Below are 23,351 nucleotides of genomic sequence, written 5' to 3'. Positions count from 1 at the left end.
CTTGGGGTTTTCATTTCACTTTGGGGTGAAATAAGCAAAAGAGTACTAACATTATGGTCAATAACCACATATACAGCTTCTTAGAAACTTGAAGTGCTGGTAAATTGAATCAACTGACTCATCTACTCCTAGCCCTGTTCCAATCCTTCTCCAACTTTAAAGAGATTTTTCTTTCTCAATGATTCTCTCTTTCCTCATTATTTCTACTCTTGTCTTCTCAACATTTGCCTTGCCTCGTCCTGGGAAGGGAGAATGAGAGGATGTGTGGGTGTCTCCCATTCCCACGCATCCCAATCCAGGTGCCTGCATGTACATTGTATTCTGGATACACAGAACTACTTGTGTTCAACATGCCCCCCTCTCTGATGCTACTGGCTACAGATCCCTCTGCTAGTGCTGCCTTTCTCTTTCCTGGATACCATTTTACTGAGCTCAAAGAGAACTCACTTTATAGCACTTTCTCCCCTTATCGCCCTCCACTCCCATCCTAGCCTGCTCCTGGCATTCACAGAAACCTTTGCAACTCCTTATAGTGGCACTTTTCATGCTCAAGTAGTTTATTTGCACTTCTGCCTTTCCCACTCAACTAAGTGGACTCCTTGGCAATCCCTTGGCAAGGACCATGACTTATTTATTTTTATATCCATGGCCATGGATGATAATAGGTGATCAGCCATGACTGTTAACTGAATGAATGATTACTCTCATGCTGGACTCTGTCTTTGCTCTCAGGAGGTGGGAAGTGTGACTTACTCATCTTTATAGTTTCTGTCACATCAGGGATAGTACTGTGCACCAGTCATTCCTCATAAAAGCATGTCGTACGCATGGACTATTAAGTAAATAAATGCAATAATATCATCTACTAATTCAATTCAATGAAATATTTTACTGTCTATTGTGTACAAAGAAACTTTGAGGAGCTTACAGTTGATTACAAAATATAGTACTTATTAACTATATACTGTGAAGTAGAACATAAAACACATTTTAAGAGAAGTATAAAACAACTGTTCTCAAATATTGAAGGAGGAAAATGATCATTTAGGGGCATAACAAAGGTTTCTTGGAAAGGGAGGTATTGGCTTTGGCTCTTGAAGAAGGTTAATGGATAGGCAAACATTCCAGACAGGGGGATTAAAATGCATGTGAGCAATAATGGCATAAATTTCACCAAAGGGCTATTCAGCAGTGGATTTGTGACAATTAAACACATGCTCTTCAATGTTAGCTTACTGAAATCACAAATCATCTTACCTGATGGTGTGATGATTAATTTTATGTGTCTACATGACTCAGCCATGGGGTGCCCAGATATCTGGCTAATCCTAATTTCTGGGGATGTCTATGAGGGTGTTTCCAGAATAGATTAACACTTGAATTGGTAGCCTGAAGTAAAGCAGACTGTTTTCCCCAGTGTGGACGGGAATTATTTAATCTGCTGAGGGCCTAAATAGAACAAAAGTGTGTAAATAAAATTCCCCTTTTCTCTGGCTGATGATTGAGCTGGAACATCAGTCTCCTCGTGCTCTAGAACTCGGATTTACACAAGTGAATGCTCCCAGCTCTCAAGCTTCAGACTCAGCCTGTATCTACACCATCAGCTTTCCTGGGTCTCCAGCTTGCAGACGGCAGATCATGGAACCTCTAAGATTCCATAATTGTGTGAGAGAGAGATAGGTAGATAGATATAGATTTCTCTATCTATAATTAAATGTATGTAATTATGTATTATATAATTATATATATACACATATGTATATATACACACACACATATACATATACACATATATGTATATATACACACACATATACATATACACATATATGTATACATACATACACACACATATGTATACATATACACATATATGTATACATACATATACACATATATGTATACATATACACATATGTATGTATGTATGTGTATGTATATATATGTACACACACACACACACACACACACACACATAATCTCATGTCTCTGGAGAACCTTGACCAATGCAGATGACTATTTTTCTTAACAATACTTTTCATTGGGCTCTATCACACCTTCCTTCTATATACCTTTCCTAATACCTTTAAAAAGTGACTGGGTCAAGCCATTTTCTTTAAGATTTTCAGATGCACACACCTCAAGTTTAAAAACATACTGTTATACAATACAAATTGCATCATATTTCAGTCCAATAGGAAACCATCATAATGGTTAAGTTCTTAACTACAACAAGAAAGTGTTGCATCTAAAAACACACAGAAATAGCTGGTAGTGAGGAGAAGAGATCAAATTTTAAGCCAGCTCCTGGGTCTAAATCTCCTTTCCTACCTGGATTATTCACAAAGGCAAATTCTAGCATGTACTTTACTCCTCTGACATCAAAGATATCATCAACCTTCCTTTCTCAGTATGATCATAACCATAAAATCGCAGGGAATGTGGAGAAAGAAACAGATAGTATTCCTTATAAGTGATTGTAAGAAACTATCCTGATGTCACAACTTTATACCTGTCGATGGCTGTCCCAGATAAAAATCTACATAGGCAGAAATAGGTTATCCATGTACTGTTGAAAAGATTTTTGCATTAAGGCAGGTAGACTTTGTATTATTTCTTAGAACTGTATGTGTGTTTCTAAATTTAAGTTTTCTAAATTTAAAATTTAATGAAAAAAACCACAAAGCAAAACAAAAAAGAGAGCCCTAAATAATTCATCAAAATAAATTTCAATAGTGTTAAGGATTTAATATGAGAAAAATGAAACAAAAATAGTCCTAGAGGTGCCTGGGTGGCTTAGTTGGTTAAGCATCAGATTCTTGATTTCAGCTCAGGTCATGATCTCATGGTTCATGAGATCAAGCTCTGCACTGGGCTCTGCGCTGATGGCACAGAGCCTTCTTGGGATTCTCTCTCCCTCTCTCCCTCTCTCTCTCTTTCTCTCTCTCAAAATAAATAAATAAACTTAAAAAAACAGTCCTAGAATAAAATATTGGTAAACATTTTTCTAATCTTGAGGTGGTAAACACCTGTGGAGAAATGACACCAAAGGCGAAGAAGGAAAATCATGATGGATTTAACCAGTTAAGAATTTAAAATTTCCTATTGCAAAGATAATAAAAATGTCAAAATGTTAAAAAAAAAAACTAAAAATTTTGGTGGAATATGTGAAATTAAAGGTTTTTATGTACTTACTATATGACATGCAATTATAAATCAATAAAAAAAAGATACATAGAAGTAGCAGCAATGTAATAGGGCAATTAAAAAATAGGAAATCTAGAAATGGCTAAAAAATGTAAATGTAACGTACAAGGAAGTGAAGGCTAAAAAGACAATAGGTTACCCATGTTAGATTCTCAGAAATTCATTAGTGTGAGAACATCTAGAAGGTGGGAAATTGACACTCATCACTGTGGAAATATTAAATAGTCAAACCTCCTGGAGAGAAGTCAGGTAATATGTACCAATGTCTAAAATCTGCAGACATGTGGGAGATGGAGAAGCTATTCTTTAGAGTAGAATGCCAACAAATAATGATAGAAGGAATGGCAGAGTTAGAAAATCATCTACTGAGCCACACTGCAGCAATAAACAATCAGTGAAAATGATACACAAGTCCCAATAGCTACAAAAGGAAGGAAAATATAATCTCTGCACCTCATCTCAGGAACATTACTTGAAATGGTATTCAAACTTAGGGGAAATAAACCAAGAATCTTGAGTCTAGAGCATTCCCATCCCTTGTGTTTTTGACCTTTCCATGTTAATGGAGGCCACCCAGGCAGTCATGGGAGTGCTGAAATCATCTAGGCCAGGATCCATGACAATTAGATTGCTTACCTTACTGCTAATAGTCTTTCTTCCTGGGAAGCACCCGGTCACATAGCTGCAGGTAAAGAAGATTCAGAACATGCCACAGCTGCCCTTCCATTCCAATGGAGAGAAAATGAGAACACAGGACTAATACCCTTCCCCCACAGGCGAGAAACAAACTAACAAATTATAAGAATTACTATACCAGAGGAAAGGAATTTCGGCAGAGAAGTGGCCCTTGTAGCTTGCTGTAGTTGTTCTCAGAAAGTGGTTTTATTTGGACACCTTCCTGTCTCCTTGAGCATCACAGCTGCTAACACTAAAAAAGTCCTTGTGACCACAGAACTGTGACCAGGTTTCTATCTGCTCCTATTTCGAAGTTAGACACAGAAAGCCAGGATAGTCTGCTTGCCAAAATCTATAGTCAAATTGGGGATAAAGATACGTGGTGATTCTCTCTACCCTTGCCTCCAAGAAAGCAGTTAGAAAGTAGTTAGAAATGGCAGAAGTTTTTAGTAACAAATTCTGGACTAAGGGGAGGAGTGTGGGAAATGAATACAATGGGTCCAGTTGTGTTTTTATTTCTGTGAACCCTCTGGCTGTTCCTTTAATGCCCTTGACTGTTGGCAGTAGCATCAGGTCTGAATGCAGGGCTGGAAAGTACTTTGCTGAGGAAGTAAAGCAAACTTGTCTTCATTTGGTTACCATGGTTATGGTGCTATGTGTTACCAACCCAACAATTTGCATTGCAAACCATCACTGGAAATGAGGACAGTAGAACTTGATATTCCAGGTGGAGAGATTCAATTCCCAGGAAGTTCTATTAGAAAGTTCAGAGGAAACAAAACATATACACACATATTCCCAAACCCATAAAGAAGGGGCCCAAATTGTCAGGGCTAATAGTTCTACTTTCCAAGGGATTTCAGTATCTATGAAGTATTTTCATTGAAAGATAAGACAGTTCCATTTCAGAAAGGTAAATAAGCACATTATCATCCTCATTTAAAAAAATTAAATTTCATGGTCACATTTACTACGGATCCTTACAAAGGATACAATGCTAAAACACAACCTAACAATTATTCTATTCTTGAGTCATGCATGCCAACAATTGTCTTCATTTTGATAAACAGCATTATCAGAGTTTAGAATTATAGAAAAGACCATGTGCATTTCAAATGATATTTAAGTTCAAAAAAACAGGAACTCCAGTATACAAAAGGGAAGGACTAAGGTTGTTTTAGCCTTAGTCTCTCTCTCTCTCTCTCTCTCTCTCTCTCTCTCACACACACACACACACACACACACACACACACACACACACACCTAGGGAGTTCCTCTGCAAACCTCCTAGTGTCTGTGAGCAAGATTTCGATAGCCCTATATAAACTGGCCCTGAACCTATCCCTGGAGATGGCTCTTGTTTCTTAGGATTTCTCTCACTTCTTCACCACCAATGTCTGAAATCTCTACTCTCAGGAGTCCAAGTGTGTCTCAAGGCTAGGGGTAACACCACATCCTTCTCCTCCTGTGGCATCCGTTGCCCACTTACCCTTGAGAAGACCAGGATCTCTGCACCACCCATTAGGATATGATGGTCTTGGACAAAGGTTAATTGATAAAATAAACTTTACTCAAAATACCATGTCCAGAACTAGACTTAGAAAATGAAGTCCTTTATTTTAACAGTTTTTATCTCAGATGATTTTTTAAAGTGATTTTTTTCAAATAAAAATGAGCATGCAATCACATCTACAAAGAAACACTCAAATACTCACATTTTGACTATTAATTACATATCTATTTAATAATGTAGCTCATTTAGTGAGAGATTGCAGTGCACATGCATTGAAATATGCATTAGGAATTGGGAGAACACGAACGTATCTAAACATAGCTCCTACTAGAATGGTCTTGGGAAAATCAATTCCTCTTCAGAGGCGTAGTTAATTCAGAAAAAGTAATGTGTACATCACTGAATACAAAAAAAAAAAAAAAAGCTTTCTGCATGAAAATTAAAGAAGATACAATATATATCAAAGCCTGGTAAACAAGGTGCGGTTGATAGCCAGTGCACTGATATTCCAAGAACAGTCTCCCAAATAGAACACTTCCTTGTAGGTCTGCCCCTCAGCCTACAGAAGAACACACCTTAGCCACAAATCGGTACTTAAAGTAAAGTGACTGGGGCGCCTGGGTGGCGCAGTCGGTTAAGTGTCCGACTTCAGCCAGGTCACGATCTTGCGGTCCGTGAGTTCGAGCCCCGCGTCGGGCTCTGGGCTGATGGCTCAGAGCCTGGAGCCTGTTTCCGATTCTGTGTCTCCCTCTCTCTCCTCCCCTCCCCCATTCATGCTCTGTCTCTCTCTGTCCCAAAAATAAATAAACGTTGAAAAAAAAAATTAAAATAAAAAAAAATAAATAAATAAAGTGACTTAGTTCACCGTCCAAGGGAGGAGGTAATAAAGTAGATCAAAATGACAAGTAGAGTTGCTAAGTTTTTTCTGGGGAAAAAGAAAGTTTTATGGGATCTCATAAGTCGAGTTCTCAGCCCAGCTTTGAGGGTTTGGAAAAAATATCCTGGAAAATATCAAATTTAAACTTGATGTTTTAGTTAGTTGAGGAGGTGAAGGAGAAGAGAAATAAACTAAAAGGTAGGGGTTGTCCAACTAGAAGGAAGGTGAGGGTAGAGCAAAAGTGAGACTAGAAAAGTGATGCCATGAATATTTTCAATAAGTATGCCATTCTCATAGTCTTGATCTCTTTGGGTTAACACAGAAATCTTGTAATAGAATGTTAAGGATAAGAAAAGTGAGACCCAGAAAAGCTAAGTGATTTCACAGTGTCACAAAATGAAATTTTGGTATATTCAGCACTAGAACTAAAGTCTCAGGAATCCCCTATGTAATGCTTCAACCATTAATGGGTTATCCTGGGAAACAGGCTAAAAGAAGCACAGTTTTAATGTCTTCCTGATCAAGTGATTTCACTTGTAATCTCCTTTGTCTGGGATAGCCTTCTTAAGGTGCCAGTAAGTAAAGGTAACCCCCCTATGCTCTACATGGGTGGGAGGAAGGAGGGTGATCTAGGCAGAGGGAACAGCATGTGTAAAGGTCTTCAGGCAAGAGAAAGAATGGTCCACTTGAAGAATTGCAAGAATCTAGGTACGGCTACTGCATGACTTATGAAGAGTCAGTGTCAAATGATATAGCCAGAGAGAGAAGGAGTAACCAGATCATGAAAGATGTCATATGCTATTAAGAGGTTTACATTTTATTCTGAGGGTAGCAGGAAGTGACATGATCAAATTTATATTCTAAAAAGTTCCTCTTGCTTCAATATGGAGAGTGGAATGAGTGGAAAGAACAAAAACTGAAGGCAGGATGCTGAAAACCAGTTGAGATATAATGGTGGCTACAACCAGGGCCCCAAGATTAGAGAGAAAAATGTGAGTAATTTAGGACTACGTGGGAGAAAAAAATCAGTAGGTTTTACTGACTGTCCTCAATGTGGAGGGAGACAGTGGTCAAAGATTTTTCTCAGGTTACCAACTTGGGCAAGTGGACAATACCATTTCCTTTATTGGGCAGGGGTTATAGAAGGAGGAGTAAGTTTATGGAGGGATCCAGTGTGTTTTGCTTTGCAAATGTAGTTTGAAGTTCCCCTGGAAACACTGAGGGGAAGTATCACAATGCAATTTGGATAGTGAGTCTAGAGTTCAGTAGTGAAGTCTGGACTAACATACATGTGCAGCCACAAAATAACTCCTAATTGAAGCCAGGGTGACAGATGAATTCACTCCAGGAGAGAGTCTGGAGTGAGAGGAGAATCTAAACCCAGAAAGAGGGCAAGATGAGGAAAAGGGTTAAGAATGCCAAAAGCTAAAGTACACTTGTGTGCTCTAAAGAACTGAAACCTTTGACCTGCATGACAAGCCAAATTTTAATCATCAGGTTGCTTGGATTCTGGAACAGAGTTCGATGCATTGTTGAAATATCTACTGGGAGTAAGTTATCATAGGGAGAGACAATAGACAGTTGAGACTTCTGGTTAAAGGGTTCTCAAACATGAATGAGCATGTTTTTAGTCAGTCAATAGGTCTGGGGTGGGATGAGAAAATCTACATTTTTTCCCTCAAGTTTTCCAAGACAACTCTGATGGAGTAAATCCCAACAAATCTCAGTATTTCAGAATCGTTGTTTCTGGTTAGTGCATCCTCTCTCCTGATTGAACTCTGGTCAATTTTGCTTCTTGTCATTGTTCTTCTATACACACGCTCACCTCCTATTATTAAATATTTAAAAAGACATATTGATTAGGATGGAAGAGTGCTACAATTCCCACTCAGACCCTCAGAAAACCTATCTTACAAAAAAGATGTGAATGATGATGGTAGTGATGGATTAATGATCAGAGACTGAGCCTGCAGTAGGGAGAGGAAGCTTCAGCCTCCCTAGAATCTTCTTCAGACCCTCATTGTTTACTAAGACCCAATGAAGTGTTTCCTATTTTAGGGAAAAGATTATGTCAACATACCTTTAAAGATAAACCCACTCTCATTTCAAGGGAGTCCTCCCATATAGGAATTCTGTATTTAGTAATTGTGACAAAAATTAGATGATAAGATGATGGTAATCATGGCCACCACTTATTATTGGCTTATGCCAAATCCCACATGAAAAGTGTGACAACACTTTATTAATTGATCCCCCCAAGAAACTTAGGTGGAAGTCATTCTTTAAAAAAAATTTTTTTAACATTTATTTATTTTTGAGAGACAGAGCATGACTGGGGGAGGGAGGGGCGGATAGAGAGAAGACACAGAATCCGAAGCAGGCTGCAGGCTCTGAGCTGTCAGCACAGAGCCTCATGCGGGGCTTGAACCCACAAACCATGAGATCATGACCTGAGCCAAAGTTGGATGCTCAACCGACTGAGCCACTCAGGTGCCCTAGGTGGAAATCATTCTTATCCTCATCTTGTGGATGAGGAAACGGAGATTCACAGATATTAAAACAACTTGTCCTCAGTCATATAGTTCATATGGATAGAGGTAGGAGGTAGGCAAGTCTAGGTCTATCTGTCCCCCAAACCCATAATCTTAATAATTATATATATTTCTAGAGATCAACACAAAGAGTATGCAAACAGCTCCTATACATATTCCAAATGATTAATTCAGGGAAAGAACGCATATATTTTCAGAGATGTCAGAGTCTTTTTCAGTTTTCCAGTGGTTCTGAATAGATGGGAAGTAGATTTAGGCCCGGGCTCATCAATCTGTCATGTTTGTTGAGAGAGTTTCTATGCAGTTCCAAGAACCCTGGCTTAACAGGGACAAGAGCTAAAGGTAGGCTTTCCTTCCTTCCGCATTTTGCAAAGACACTTTAATTCAATAGTTTTGAACATTCCCAATGAGCCAGAAACTTACTAGAAAATACAATCTCCATGTACAGTACAATTAAATGATGATTGGGACTGATTTATGTTAGTAAGCTACAAAAATAAATTGGAGGCAATTCTTTCCTAAGTAATCTTTAGCAGATAATATGATAAATCTAGATGTTAAATGCATATCATGAGATTAAGTGACCCCAAATAGCTCTATGTTCCACTAGATGGATGTTAAGATGGTGTTTCATTTTAAGAAGACATTTAACAATGCTTATTATATTTTAGCCCTTAGAGTTAAATTTGGCACATCATGAATGCTCAACAAATATTTGTTATTCATTCTCATCACCACAAATCCTGCTAGGTCAATCTTTCTACAGTAAAAATTCAAATTAAATGCTGTTTCCACTGTGAAGGAGACCCCCCCCCCCCCCGCCCGCAAATACCATTTTACCCTCATTTTATTTATGCTGGTCCCAGAGTACTTCGTGCCACATTGTGTCTACTGTTAGACCATTGGCTCTCAACTGGAACTGATTTTGCCAATGGGACCTTTGGCCATGCCTGGAGACATTTTTGTTGTCACAGTGGGGTGGGGGACGCTCCTAGAATCTAATGGACAGGGGCCAAGGATAATGTTAAACAAGCTATAATGCACAGAGCAGGCACTGTCTCCCAGCAGCAAAGAACTTTTCCATTCCAAATACCAAAAGAGTGTTGAGATAGAAAAACCCCATTTTACACAAAAGAAAGGCACACATTGCTTAGAACTTAGGACCCAGAGCTGGCTGCAGTGTGTACTACATGTGAGACATTGGGCAGGTCTCAATTCTTGAATCTCAGTATTCTCACCAGTAAAATGCAAACATTTATTTTACAGATGCTCCCTTCACAGAATTATTGTAGGGATCACTGCACTAATGTATGAAGAATGGTCTTTAAACTTACTACAGTCATCTTAGATGCATTGTGATTTGTATGTATGATGACAATAATAATAATTGTGCAGGCAGCTTGGATACATAGGTTAGGTTTAGAGCTCAGTAATGAAAGAGGCTAGGTTCAAATCTCAATAGAATCTTATTAATTTCATCTCCACAAGTATTTATTGAACAATAGCTCTGGGCTAACTCTCTGCTAGGTACTACAGATGTAAAAATAAGATAGTCTCGCTGAATTAAGGAGCCCTCTTTTTAGGATGGAAATAGAGTAATAAACAAAAAGTTGTAACACTATGTGAAATAATCTGAGATAACAGAGGATAGGTGAATGAAGTTTTTTTTTAGAAGCAGAGCAATTCAAGATATATTTTAAAAGTTTATGGGCTGCATTATTACTGGCAACAACAACAACAAAACCCTTTCTTTAATGTCTCACTTAACTGATCCCCATGGGGGAAAATGTACATTCTTATGACTTAGATTACCCACTCTGCAGAATAATGAAAGTCGGTAAGAAGACCGAAATTGCTTTTTAACAATGAATGTGTTAAATCTGACCATATAGAAAAGTAACACAATGGAGGCAGCTCTCTAATCTTTACTCCTGAAATGGGACCACTAGCCAGGACTCAAAACAGCTGCATATGCTGCAAATTGCTTATCACTGTAATTGAGGTATAAAATGCTTTCAGGATGCAAATGGATGGTATTTGGGGAAAGTTTTCTAGGACACTCCAGGCAGCTGGATCATATTCCCATTTACTGTGCTCAGAGGAAATAAATAACTGTTCGGTAAATGTGTGATAAACTGAACCAATGGCACTGATTTTGTTCCTTTCTCTATTAAAGCCACTGCATGTTTAGTCAGAAGGGAGTGTGTCAATTATTCAGAGACATTTCATAAAAAATGGTACATGGACTCATCTGCCCTACACATTGTCTTGAGTACGGAAAAGTATCAGGGTCATCGGAAAGTTGTTATATTAGTGATATATTATGCTTCCTACAATGTGCCTTGTCACATTCCTTTCCACAAGTGTTTTCAGTATTGTTCAATATAGTGGTTCTAAGCCATTTTAGTCTAGCTGGTTCTTCAGTGGTTCAAGAAGAACCATCACCCTTACAACTATCATTTTTGTCAACAAACTTCACATAGCAAAAAAAAAGCCCAGGTTTCTTTTCTTTTCTTTTTCTTAATGTTTTTTTAAATTTATGTTTGAGACAGAGAGAGAGACAGAGCATGAGCAAGGGAGGGGCAGAGAGAGAGGGAGACACAGAATCCGAAGCAGGCTCCAGGCTCCGAGCTGTCAGCACAGAGCCCAACACGGGGCTTGAACTCACCAACCGCGAGATCATGACCTGAGCTGAAGTCAGACACTCAACCGACTGAGCCACCCAGGCGCCCCTCGTTTTTTTTTTTTTAAGCATTTTATTTTATGACACAATGAAAACTCATTAAGTTTCAAAGGAAACAGATTAAAAATTTACATGTCATTTTCCTTGTGATATTGAAAATATGAATTCAAATACACATTCACAAGTAAGATGTACAAAAAATTTTTCATGGCACTGAGGGATTCACAGATTGGTTTTTGTTAGAAATAACATGGAAATCAGCTTCCTTAAAGTTTAGGTTCTTTTCCATATGAAAATTTGACTCATTGCTCTCCAATAATTTAGAAACTAGAAAAAATCCTTCAAGACTTAAAGGAGACAGGTAGGGCAATAACGTCAACTACAACTGAAAAATAAAGTGTCAGTTTGAGGGGTGCCTGGGTGGCTCAGTCAGTTAAGTGCCCGACCTTGGCTCAGGTCATGATCTCACGGTTTGTGGGTTTGAGCCCTGTGTCGGGCTCTGTGTTGACAGCTCAGAGCCTGGAGCCTGCTTCAAATTCTGTGTCTCCTCTCTCTGTCCCTTTCCTGCTCACACTCTGTCTCTTAAAAATAAATAACTGTCTCTCTGTCTCTTAAAAATAAGTAAATGTTAACAAAATTTAAAAGTGTCAGTTTGAGAACAGACTATAATAAAAAATGTAGTATTATTTGTAATGTAGAATAGCATTTTCTAAATCTAGATTGAAACCTGATACAATTCTAATGAGGGGTGGTATGTGAGTTACTATTTCACAACACAAACACATTGAATTTGACACAGTTTGAGAGCATCTACGACCCCTCATGGATACAATCCAGGACAATCTCTTACATTTTTGTGGGGTTTACCTCCAGGAAACCTACCAGGTCCTCACAGAGAAGATGAAGGAAAGATCCCTTCATGGCTCTGGGAAACGGAGAGGAAAAGCATTGAAAGTATTATGAAATATGCTCAGACCCTTCTCCATAGTCTTTGGAGTTTTCCAAAGGAAAAAGACTTTGACAGACCCTTACTCCAATTGTAGAAGAGCTTTTCTCCTATACTAGACCATTTTAGCCTATGTCACCTACAGAGAAAACAAAACAAAACATAGTCAACGGGGGTCGGGCTTTAAGGATATAGAGGGGAATGGTGCTACCAGGTGGGGCAATGTGGGCAGGAAGGAGAAGGCTATCCCACTAACCAAACAGTCTTTTCACAACAGAACTGTGAAAGTCACAACCCTAACATATAGGCCATTAAAGAGTGAGATCTAATCGGAAGATTGTAGAATGCTTCCTCTCCCCAACATTTAACTAACATGCCAATGGGGTTTCAATATAATAAAAGGGGATTATAGCTGAAAGAGCTATAAGTCTCTGTCTGTGTCACTTTTTCTCGGAGGAGTTACTTAAAGAAAACCAAAGTCAAGATAGGAGCTATAAACAGAGACACTAGAGGAATTTGAAACTCTGGTACCTAGAGCTATAGCAAACATTAAACATAGCCCCATACCTAGTCAGATTAACATAAATTCTCACACTAAAGGCTATTTACCTCAGTTCCTATTACCTGATACAACACGTATGACTTTCAACAAAAATTTACAATACATATCAAAGGCAAGAAAAACATAGTCTGAAGAGACAAAACAATTGTTAGAACCAAACTCAGATATGACACAGATGTTGGAATGATCAGATAAGGGATGTAAAATAACTGTGATTAATGTGTTAAGGGTATAATGGAAAAAGTAGACAGCATGTAAGAAAAAAAGAAGGGTAATGTAAGCAGAGAGAGGGAAACTTTAAGAAAAAATTGAAAGGAAAGTCTAGAAATGAAAAAATACTGCAACAAAACGAAGAACACTTTTGATGAAATCATTAGGAGACTCACACAGCCATGGGAAGAATCGATGAACTTAAAGATAGGCCAGTAGAAACTTCCCAAACTAAAAGTCAATGAGGAAAAAGAATGAAGTCTAAAATAGAACATCCAAGAACTGTGGGACAATTTTAAGATGCGGCATGTATAATTTTAATATCAGAAACACAAGAAAGAGAGCAGAGCAGAAAAACATATTTAAATAATAGCCAGAAACTTTCCAAAATTAACGACAGACTCCAAACCACAGATTTAGGAAATTTGAAAGCACCAGATAGTATACATATGAGAAAATCATACCTAGTTATGTTATTTTCAAACCATAGAAAACTAAAAACAAAGAGAAAATTTTGAAAGGAACCAGAGGAGGGGAAATGTACCTCCAAAGGAACAAATATAAGAATTACAGCAGACTTCTCACCAGAAGCCAAGCAAGCAAAATGAGAGTGAAGTGAAATATTTCGAGCATTGAATGAAAAAATTCCACCAAATTAGAATTTTTGATCCAGTGAAATTATTTTTCAAATGTGAAGGAAACTAAAGCCATTTCAGAAACACAAAAATTGAGAAAATTCATCATCAGTGGAATTGTCTGCCAACAAATGTTAAGAGAATTTCTTTATGCAGAAGGAAAATGATGCAGGTAAAAAATTTGGATCGATAAAAGAAAAGAGTATCATGGAAGAATAAATAAATACAGGTGAAGGAAAACATTTTGTTTTTCTTATTCCTAATTGATCTCAAATATAACTGTTTGAAGCAACAATAATAACAATGTATTGAGTGATTATAGCATATGGATCAGTGAAATGGGTAACAGTAATATCACAAGGGATGGGAAGGAGAAATTGGGTATCCATTTTAAGGTATCTGTACCACACCTGAAGTGGTATAGCGTTATTTAAAAGTGAATTTAGAATAGTTTAAAATGTGCATTGTAAACTCTAGGGAGATCGCTAAAAATGTTTTTAAATTAATATAATTGACAAACTAAGCCAGGAAGTACAGAATCATATAAAATGCTCATTAAAAGCAGAAAGGGAGGGGAAAAAGTCAACAAAGAACAAGTGCAACCAAGAGAAAACAGTTACGAACATAGTAGATACTAATCCAGTTACATCAATAATCACTTAAAATGTGAATGGTCAAAACACAGCAGTCAAAAACCAAATACTGTAGGAGGGTATAAAAAAAAAAAACCAGCCCTAATTTTATGCTGTCTATAAGAAATGCACTTAAATATAAGAACTCAGATAAATTAAAGATAAAAGGGATGGACAGAGATATACCACACCGATCAAAAGAAAGCTGAATTAGCTATATACACTTTAAACAAAGCTGACCTCAGAGCAAGGTAGATTATCACGGATAGAGATGGGCATAATATAATTACATAACATAATATAATTACATAACAGAAGACATAACAGTCTTGCATATGCACCCAACAAAAAAACACCCAAAAAATGACGTAAAAACGGTAGACCTTAAAAGAGAAATAGACAAATTTACTATTATAGTTGGATACTTCAACACCCCTCTTTTAGTAACTGATACACAAAGTAGGCAGAAAATCAGTAAGCCTGAACAACACTATTAACTGGCTTGATCCAAATTACATTTATAGAAAACTGCATCGACCTGCTGAAGAATGTGCATTCTTCTCAAGCTAACATGGGACATTCAACAAGACTGACCACCTTCTGGGCTAAAAAATACATTTACAAGACTGGACAAATGTGAAGATTTAATATGTTCTCATGCACAGTGGAATCAAAATAGAAATAAGTAATGGAAAAAAGCATGGGAAATTTCCAAATGGCATTAAACAACACAATTCTTTACAACACAATGTGAGCTAAGAAATCTCAAGATAATTTTTAAATATTTTGAACTCAATGAAAATGAAAACACAAAATTACAAAAGCAGTGCTCAGAAAAGGAATTTATAGCACATATTTTAGAAAGAAAAATAAAGTCTAAAATTGATCAACTAAGCTTCTACCTTAGGAAACTAGAGAAAGAAGAGCAACATAAGCCTAAAGCAAGTAGAAGAAAAGAAAAATAATAAAAATGAGAGCGAAAATCAATGACATTGAAACAGGAAAGCACTAGAGAAAAATGAATGCAACTAAAGCCAGTTTTTCTAAAAGATTAATAGAAGGGATAAATCTCTGGCCAGGCTAACTGGGCAGAGACACAAACGTAATGTGGGAGCCAGGTTTCTCACAGTTGGAGTGGAAATTTATAAATAAGCAAAGGGAAGAGGCTACAGCGATCCAGGTGGTAATGGATTAGACTTGGGGACATCAGTACTAACTCATGATTAACTTAGTGTAGGTACAGATGGTTATATATGGACATATTTATAGGTATGTCTGTATACATGGGTCAGCATTATATATATATATATATATATATACATATATATGTATATACATATATATACATATACATATATATATATGTATATGCTTCTAGGCTCTCTCAGCTGACAGAAGAAACACATATATATGTATATATGTACATATGCATGAATAAAATATGTGTATGTATATATATATGTGTGTGTGTGTGTGTGTATATATATATATATATATATATATATATATATATATATATTTCTTCTGTCAGCTGAGAGGGCCTAGAAGCAAAACACCCCACCATTAATAAGTGTGCCTTGGTTTCTAATACCCTTCTCCAATATAAGGAACCAATGCTCCTTGAGAGATGGCTGATTATAGGTCTAGGGCAGGAAATATAAAACAGGAACTCATAGGTCCTGACAGTACCAGAAAGTAAGGACACACACATACACGTACACACACACACACACACACACACACACACACACACATGTACACTGATGTGGTATGTCAAAGATACAAAATCCTGCTGAAAAGTTCCTAATGGCCAAAGCTGGTACAATATGAGCATATAATAAATAAAACAGTATGAGATCATAACTAAAAGTTTAAAATCAATATCCATGAGTCCTCAATGATCATGGGAAAACAGACAAATCTCCCATGCAGAAAAATTCCAAATAATGTAGGTAGATACACCACCTTCTAACTTCCCACCCCATGGATGTGGACTATGCGTACTTTCCTTCCAGAGAGTGCAGTATAAGGTGGGGGGTGGGGAGTAACGTTACAGTAGAGAAACCTGACAGTCCCTGAACCAAGTGATCAAGGTGAGCATCAATGGCGATGTCATGCTGATAGTCATGTACCCTTCATCCAGTAGGATGAGAATGGTGCTTTACTTCTGTGATCTTCCTCCTACACACTCAGAACATTGCTCTAATCATGAAGACAAACACCAGACAAATTCCGACTGAGGGGCAGTCTACAAAGTACCTGATCAGTGTTTTTTGTTTTTGTTTTTTTAAATGTCAAAGACATCAAAAACAAGGAAAATCTAAGAAACTGTGTCAGTCAAGAGGGGCTTAAGAAGAAGTGACAACAAAATGTAATGTGGTGTCCTGCATGGGATTGTAGAACAGAAAAAAAGAACATTTGGTAAAAACTAAGGAAATTTAAATCGAGTGTGGACTTTGGTTAATAATGATGTATCAGTATTGGTTCATTAATTATAATAAATGTACCACACTAATGTAAGATGTTAATAATAGGGACAAATGGACATGAGAAACTCTCTGTACTATCTTTGCAATTTTTCTATAAATCTAACACTATTAAAAAATAAAAAGTTTTATTCATGTAGAAATTGGCCTAGATAGCATTTAGTACATCCTCTCCAACTCTGAGATTCAGTGACTTTAAAATTAAGATTTTTTTGTGATAGTGTGCTAAGTGACATATAGGAATATATGTATTAAAATTATATATATATTCAGAGAGACAGTATTTTAAAAACAATTTACCAAGGGTATAATTATTTTTATAAACTAAAAAGAAGTGAAAAGAAGTTTTATTTTTAAAATCAATAGATATTCATGGTTGGTGCTTTTTTGGGCTGTGTGCCCCTCCTCTAAGCTCAACCAGCACCCTGTGCTTACCTCTGTCATTGTATTTACAAGAAATCATTTAAAAATTAATTTTAATGTTTATTTATGTGGAGAGAGGGAGAGATAGTGTGAGTGGGGGAGGGTAAAAGAGAGAGGAGAGAGAGAATCCCAGACAGGCTCCACACTGTTAGCATGGAGCCCAATGTGGGGCTTGAACTCACAAAAACATGAGGTCATGACCTGAGCCAACATCAAGAGTCAGATGTTTAATTGACTGAGCCATCCAGGCACCCCATACAAGAAACCATTTTATACATTTATGCTGTTTGTTTTGTCTGTCTTCTTCTCAAATTACAAAATTCTCAAGGAAAAAAAAATATTCTGCATTCCTACTACCTCGTACAGATCCTGGAATATTGTGCCTTTGGGGACACAGGCAGAGGGCAATGCAGTGTGAAATCTTGGACAAGTAACCGCTCTAGTTTCCTCACATGCAAAATGAAAAATTTGGGCTATTGCCACCTCTGGGGCTACTTCCAGATCTAAGATTCAAGATTCTTTTCCCATCTAAATGAATTGGGCATAATTTCACAAAATAAGAACTCTAGGGAGATTATATGGCTTGCCCAAATTCTTCTTTTGCATCTTCTGGAAGGTGATGGAAGGTTGAGATTCAGGAAATGTATGCTCTGTGGGAATTGGTTCAGAAAGTCTTTTTCTGTAAGGTTTAAATAATTTATTAATTATTTAACAAATGGTTAAAATATGAAAGGATTGAATACAAGGATAATTATTTTGTAAGATCTTAGTTAATTTTTTTTTATTTTCTACAATCTGCAGAAAATATCCTGTGTGATAAAGTGAACATATTGCTATATGTATGTCACTCTAATTATGCTGCTTTCTCCTTGGGCCTGAGATTAAGGAAGAATGATGGAGAAGCACCCTTCACTGTCTACACATCTACAAGTCACACTCTGAGGCTCTTCCAACATCAAAGATTCTACTCTGTCTTAATCAGCAATATTCTCCACAATCTCACTCCTGCCCCTCAGTGACACTGATTGCTTGAAACAACAAGTTCACCTAGAAAAACCTATCACAGTGGTATTAGTTTCCGAATGAGCTATAACCAATTACTACAAACTTAGCTTCAAGACAACACACGTTTATTATCCTATAGTTCTGGAGGTCAGAGGTCAAAAATGGGTGTCACCGGGCTCAGATCAAGGTGTTAGGAAGGCTGCATTCCATTCTGGGAACTCTGGGGGAGAATCCATTTCCTTGACTTTCCCAGTTTCTAGAGGCCACCCGCATTGCTTGGCTCATGGCTGCTTCCTCCAGCTTCAAAGCCAGCAGGGTGGCATCTTCAGATCTCTCTGCTGGACCCTCTACCTGTGTTAACACATCTCCTCTCTCAGTCACTCCCCTGCCTCTCTCCAACAAGGACCCCTGTGCTCACCCTGGGTGCACCCAGATAATTCAGGATAATCTTCCTATCACAAGACTCTTAACTTAATCATCTCTATGAAGTCCTTAAAAAATGTCTATTTATTTTTGAAAGACAGAGAGAGTGCGAGCAGGGGAGGGGCAGAGAGAGAAGGAGACAGAGGGTCCGAAGCAGGCTGTGTGCTCATAGCAGATAGGCCAATGCAAGACTCAAACTCAAGAACTGTGACATCATGACCTGAGCAGAAGTTGGAAGCTTAACCGACTGAGCCACCCAGGTGCCCTGAAGTCCTTTTTGATATGCAAGGAAATATATTGACATCTTTGCTATGGGAGCCATTATTCCATCTAGCATATATCCATTTTTCTTTTACTATCCAATGCAGTGGATACCTCTTGTGTGGAACACTATTTTCACAGCAACCTCTGAGTCAGGAACATTTGGTGCCAGTCACATCTTCTCCCAGAGAAGTCACTGCTTTAACAATTCTATAAAGATTGCCCTTTTAGAAAGTGTAAAAGGGTATGTGAGGCTCTAATTATAGCTATGTGAGCATATAACACTTTTGTATCAGGCAAAATTTATCTTTTTCTTAAGAGTATAGCTTTGGACTTAGATGTAAATCTGGGCTCCACCCTCCACTATCTCTGTCACTCAGAATGGGTGACTTACTTTTTCCTGAGCTTTGCTATCTCTGACTCAACCACAATTCCTGCCATCTTTATATACTATATCCCCACTATCCCCGAGTTTTCTCTATTGAGATTTGAAGGATAGCCAGGGTGTCTAAAATTATAGGGTAAAAGGCATAATTGGACTTCATAGACTTAATAGAAATAAATCAGAAAACAAACAAGATCGTATAATTTGGGTGGGCTTTTTACATGAAGTCTAAAGTTTGATTTATTGAATCTCTTCTTTGAAAATATTAAAAAAATTTTTTTTCTTTAACATTTATTTATTATTGAGAGACAGAGAGACATAGAGCATGAGCAGGGGAGGGGCAGAGAGAGAGGGAGACACAGAATCTCAAGTAGGCTCCAGGCTCTGAGCTGTCAGCACAGAGCCCAACATGGGCTCAGACTCACAAACTGCGAGATCATGACCTGAGCTGAAGTTGGTCGCTTAACCAACTGAGCCTCCCAGGTGCCCCTAAAATATTTTCAATACTTATTTTCCAGAACCTATAAATATGTACCAAAAAACCTTTGCAAAATGACCTAAAGTTCCAATAAGACACGAAGGTGATGAAATATTGTGCATATTATAAAATATGATGTTTATAAAATGGGGTTTACTATTAATTTCTGGCCCCTCTCTCTCCTTTGCCCAACCCTGTGTCTCTGGGATTCTCTACAACTTGTTCAAGTTGTTCTGTGCACCCCATGGTTTAAAAGACAAATTAAGCTTCCAAAGTACTCCCCTTCCTTCCTGAGTGCCCCCATTTATTAATATTATATTAAATTGGTTAAAAGTTCAATGTTTAACTAGGAGCCCAGTATATTATTAGCAACATAACTTATTAAGGATTATTTAATACATATTTAGACTATGTCTTTTCCTAACACAATGTCTTTGGCCCCTTATAACATGAAATAGAAAATCATTAGTCCCTTCTGCAAAAGAGTACACCTTAATCACATTCTTGGGATTTGTGCCCTGATTTCTTCATTGTCTTTTCTCATTCTCTCATTCACACTCCCCTCCTTCAATTACTTGTTCTTTACATAAGAAACGTATCACTTTGGCTCATCACAAACATTTTAAACAAGACAATGTATGCAAAATTAGCGGCCATATTGTTGTCCATTGTATGAACATGTCATGATTGGTTTCTCTCTAGACTTCCCTTTACTGTTGTTGCAGAAAGCAGATTGTTTGTCTCATTGCATTTATCCCTCTATGTATTTTTCAACAGAGAAGTACAAAAAGGAATTAAAAAGCAGCGCTACAGCTATTTTCTAAAAAAAAAAAAAAATCCTTTCCCCCAAACTCCCTCACTTCTTGATCTCCTGTTTTGGAGGAGTTGGGGAGTGGCCAAGGAAAGTTATTATTTAGCAACATATCATCAAATACGAATAAACAATTACTAGAGACCGTCCTGCTCTCCAGACGGTACCCCCCTGATGGTGATTTTGGAACCAGGAGAAGTGAGAGGGACCCCTGCAGTGACTTTAGAAAAGTATCTACTGATAGTACAGTTACTTTTATTATATAATGAGACAGACACACATATATCAAATAAAAGCAATTATATTTCTATATGTTGATATGGAAATATATATGTATAAATCTGCTCTATTATCCCATTGGAACAGTCAATTTCATCAGTTTTAGCATGTTTCATTAATCAGCAACTTATATCTGTTAAAGCCATACTTTGTATGGCTACAAAGTACCAAAATATCATTCTGATTAGGGCATTCTGAACATTGTTCTGAATGACATCCTCACACAAAAATATCACCATCTGGAAACCAGAAATGGAGCATCATGCTTATAAGTAGTTCTTACCTCCTGGACTCTCCTCTCCTCTCTCTTTCTCTCCCCCCCCCCCCCCCCCCCCGCCTTTCTCCCCTCCTCTGCATTCAGCTAGGTCTCATGACCACACCATGTATTTGTCCTTTCTTAGCTACAGCTCTAGATTATTATCATCTGTGATCTGCCCCCACCCACAGAGACTCAGACTTAATCCCCTTCCTCTGTCTCCTCCTCACTCCTCAGCCTCTGCATGATAGACAACATTTCACATTATTCTACTGGTTTCTAACAGCTGCAGTCTCATCAACATCCCCTGCATTCAACCCAAGCGTGTTAGCTTGGTCACAGTCAAAAGATACTTGGAAATACTTATAAATAAAAAGTACTTATAAGTAGGAAGAGGGAAAGAGGGTACAGACTTTCTATGCCCCTTCTTTTAGTGATCAAGAAGAACATTCAGGTTGCTAAGGCAAAACTGATGAACAGTCTTACCTCGGCCCGTTGGAGTAGAAGTCAGGGGACAAGCGAAGCCCACCCCCTCAAGAAGCTGGTCATCACAACAGCCTCCACCGGCCCTCATCCACCTGCAACACAAACTCCACTCCTGAACTCTCTGGCAGTTGTGTACCTGGACAGTTCCTGAAGGAAACAGTGTAGCATTTGACTAATCTTGCATAACATTTTCATAATCCACGCCCATTTGTCCCAGGGAAAAACCTGTTTTCCTGATCTTTTTGTATCAGGAAACATTCAAAACAGGGATCTGAGATAGTGGGGCTCCTTCAGACAAATGAGCCAAATTAGAGGAGACTTCCTGTATGCATGGGCACCACAAGATTTTTGGAGGTCTACCTTGTGCCAGACCCAGGGCTGGGGAAAGGAGATGTGAAGAACAAATCACTTTCCTCTCCCCAAGGATCTCACAGCCTTTTGGGGGCCACAACTAGTAACTTCCATGGAGAAATGTTGAGGACCCAGAGTGATAGAGGACATATTATGAACCAGGAATTTGGGAAGGCTTCACCAAGGAGTAGTGTCTGAAAGGAGTTTTGAAGCATGAATAGGAGTTTTCCTGATGGATGAGGTTTGAGCTAGACTTGGGGTAGTGGGAAAGATGTTGAAAGTAGAACATCAAACAAAGGTAGAAAATTATTGAACAGGAGGATACATTTGGGGAACTGCAAAGTCATATGTATGGCTATAAAGTCATCTGTATGTCTATGTGGAGCCTCACCTTGGGGTATGATTTATGACTTAGAAAATAACAATTGTGAATTTGGGTACTATAATGATCCTACAAGTTACTGTATGAATTTAGCATACCATTTGTAATTGTAAGAAAACATTGAAGGGAGGAGTTGATGTATATTTAGTTACTCTGAGTGCTCAGAAAGTGGGTGGTCTGGTTGGTCAAATGACCTACCTTGAATTAGGTCACTGAATACCAACTTCCAAATAATTAGAATAATTAAATTTTATTAAATATTAAAGCTGTCTTTAGTACATGTGAATATTCCTTTGGCACTTCAGAAGGATCTTCAAATCTTTAGAAAGGGTCGGGACTGTAATCAGCATGAGTACCACTCTCTGTGAGGTCCAAGGTGATTGCCAACAAGGTCTGCTAGGGAGGAGGTGAGCTTAGGGTTCTCCTATTTTAAAAATCACTTGCATTTTGAATATTTTTACACTTTATGTGCTGTGAAGCCTCCTGACAGATTGAATTTGGGCCAACATAATAAATGAAGCACTGCACTAATGTTAATGCAAACAAATAATCAGAACAAACCACATTTCCCCACGTGATCTAGTAAACATATGGTCTTGTGGTTGAAACTTGGCAAGTTAATTGTCATAAGAACCCTGAAAGGAAGGTGGAATGCATTGGTAATTCTATCCCTAGGTCAGATCTCTGTCCTTGATATTTCCTTGTTCCCACAGACTGGCAAACCCTTGAAACAGCAAGTACGTTCTGTTGTTAGCATTTCTTCCCCCGGTGAAATCACATTAGTGATTATAATTTGCTCCATTTAGTATTGGCTTTACAGCTTCATTAAATGC

General features: G+C 37.9%; 1 protein-coding gene across 3 annotated transcripts in view; it reads right to left on the bottom strand.

Moving 5' to 3' along the window:
- Positions 1 to 21,920, bottom strand: part of ITPRID1 (ITPR interacting domain containing 1) — a 105,998-nt gene extending 84,078 nt beyond the window's left edge. For 2 of the 3 annotated variants that reach the window (XM_045495238.1, XM_045495240.1), the window contains exons 1-2: positions 4,022 to 4,278; positions 3,844 to 3,889 (exon numbers count right to left, since the gene is read on the bottom strand). The gene's annotated coding sequence lies outside the window, so the exon portion shown is untranslated. Of the gene's footprint in view, positions 1 to 3,843; positions 3,890 to 4,021; positions 4,279 to 21,785 lie in introns of those variants that run through there. The other variant, XM_045495239.1, reaches the window with a different exon arrangement.
- Between the last annotated feature and the right edge of the window lie 1,431 nt (positions 21,921 to 23,351).

This window comes from Leopardus geoffroyi, chromosome A2 (assembly GCF_018350155.1).
Source record: "Leopardus geoffroyi isolate Oge1 chromosome A2, O.geoffroyi_Oge1_pat1.0, whole genome shotgun sequence".
Classification (NCBI taxonomy): domain Eukaryota; kingdom Metazoa; phylum Chordata; class Mammalia; order Carnivora; family Felidae; genus Leopardus; species Leopardus geoffroyi.
Note: the sequence above shows the minus strand (reverse complement) of the source record. Positions and strands in the feature narration are given on the sequence as shown.